We start from the raw sequence: 2825 nt of genomic DNA, 5'->3' as shown, positions 1-2825 counted from the left end.
AATAATTATTTTTTCACCTATAATAAATGTTTCAAACATTTTATTTCATTACATATAATTACATTAGCATTTTTAAAGTTATTTGCATAATTTTGCAATAATAGACTATACTCATATATAAATGCTCTTTGTTTATGTCAAAATAGCATTTTACATTTTTATAATGTTAAGTTATCATTTTAAAGTATTTTAATGTATAAATAATATTTTTACTTATTTATCAAGCATTTCTATAAATTATTTTCGTGTATTTAAATAATAGCTAAGCTTTAAACTAATTTTTGAACCAAATTGTCCCAATATCCTTAGCCCAATAGACCCCAAGCCCAAGGAGACCCCCTTATCCAACCCGGTTGGTACCCGTCTTAGACCCGCCTCGCCTTCTCTTTAAAATCCTGGCCGTTGATCTTAAGAGATCAACGCCCCACGATTAACTCTCCACTTTAATTACACCCCACCTAAAACCTAGAGACTCACTCGTCTCTTTACAGCCGCCTATACACTCTCTCAAACCTTCCCCCTTTCTTATCCAAACCCTAGTATCTGTTGCATGATCCTCTCCGATTCCGACCTAAAAATGGATTCCATCTGCTATCTACTTACCTTATTAGCCCTATACCGCTATTGGTCGTTCGTTTATGGTATCACATAGGTACTTGCCTAACTATGGCAAGTACCATTTACAAAATTGGACTGGAATGACTCGATTCTTTGGATTTTAGGCGGTTTTCCGTCTAGATACGCTCAACAAGGAGCAATTTGCACCTTTAATTTGGGTTTTCTAGAAACTTGGCCCAACTAAGGTTTGAAATTTTCCTTTATTTCTTACTGGTTCTTGATTTATACTCTTTTTTTTTCGTGTTTGCCTATTTTTTCGTATTTCTGCTTAATCTGCCATGTCTCCTTATTTTCTACCTTATTTTTCCCTAGGTTTGACACTAAATGATTTTGGTATGATATTTTCCTTATTTTTTGTTTAATATTCTATATTCCCTCATTTTTTAGTATTATTTGTTACTCTCTGTTGATTTACTGAACTCCTCTGTTTATGCCCTAAAATCAATTCTAAATGATTCTAATATGTTCTTTCCTTTCTCGTGTTTGATTTGATTTTCCTTGTTTGGGTGTTTTAATTTCTACTACTATGTAAACCCCTCCCCATTACCCTAATCGCTAGATTTTCACTAGAAATTCGAAGCTATTATTCTGTTGTTCCCTCATTCTCTTGTTTTGTGCTTTATTTCTTGGCCGGCTGAAAGCTAAGACCATTGGGATTCTATTATTCAAATTTTCTTGGTGCGAGCATTGCCCGGAGTTCCTTTGAAGCTCTTGAAAAATTTAACGCATTAAGATACTAGGTTCTTGTGGAACTTTTGTTCTTTCTTACTGTCTGTTTAACTGGTAAGATACTTGGCTTTGCAATTTCTTTCTAATATGCTTGTGATTTGAATACAACCTCACTTCTGAGATGCATGACTTAATGTGTTTTTGGGCTACCTTTTGTGTGCAACTCTGTTAACTATATACTCGTTTAAGCCTCTTTAGCACTTAACTTTCACCTGATGTTGTTAGTCTTGAGATTGTCTAAGTCTAAGTGGGATAATCTGACCCTCTTAAGCTCGTTTAATTATTGTATTGATGCCTGAAGGCTCACAAATATGCTTACTATTTCATACTGCTCTGAATCTCTACAATGATTTTCTCGCATATAATGTGTTTAGCTTGTGTTAAGACCTTTTCTATGAACTATAATCTGCCTCTGATAGTGTGTCTCACAGCATATCCCTCTTTTACTTAATAACGGTTTGAAACCTTTAGAATAACCATCTTAGTTTGTGTTCCCATACCATATTTGACACTTTTCTGCATCATGATACAAGTTAACATGGCTGTCTTGTGACACTAGGATGCATACTTAGAATAACCTGGACCTTTTAGGTTTTAAACTTATTTAGTATTATGCACCTATATATGATAATCTTTGTTAATCATGAAAACTTGTTATTTTGCTAAGTGTCACACCTACTTGTGAGTCTTGTTGAACCTGCTACTAAGTCTTGTGACCTATTTTCTCTGTGTTCTCAGCTTTGTTATGTCTACTCTAAGTTATGAGTGTATTTCTTAAACTTCTGTCCTTTAACCATTGTCCACTCTCTCCTATTTTTTACCTATGCTATTCTGAACCTATCATTCTTAGCCGGCTGAAAACCAAGGCCACTAAGGCTCCTACTACTAACCTCCCTAGTACGAGCATTGCTCGGGGTCCGTTTGAGACTCCTGTGAACTCTGACACATTAGGATTTGAGATCCTTTAGTCACTCTCTCTGCTACTCAAACCTGTACTATTTCTGACACTCAACTCTTTCTTGCTATGGTCTACTGAATATGTAAATTGGTTGGTCAATCTATGATTGTGTGATATAGCTTAAGTTCTTCTATGGATTCTAGGTTGTGTTGGTGAATATGGCTCCTTGTTAAAAGTCTAGGTATGCTGCTGAAGGCCCAGAAGGTGCTGGATATTTCTTTTGCGCCTGTTGTGGGTCTACTATCATTATTTATGCCACGTTTGTAATCACTTTATCATTGGGTCTGCAATAACTTTGTAAATAACAATTAGGGTGTTAGTAAAAATGGGGAATGGATAGATTTTGATACTTGTGTGCAAGGGTAGAAAATATGCATATAGGATTCAATGATTTACTTGCTATATGCCATTGAATTTATATGTGCACTATAGAAATCATGTCATTAGGAGAAACACACACTCACAGTACTCGTCTACTAGCAAAACATGAGTTCAAATGCTCCTACTGCTATGTGTTACT

This window comes from Nicotiana sylvestris, chromosome 11 (genome assembly GCF_000393655.2).
Source record: "Nicotiana sylvestris chromosome 11, ASM39365v2, whole genome shotgun sequence".
In the NCBI taxonomy this organism is placed as follows: Eukaryota; Viridiplantae; Streptophyta; class Magnoliopsida; order Solanales; family Solanaceae; genus Nicotiana; species Nicotiana sylvestris.
Note: the sequence above shows the minus strand (reverse complement) of the source record.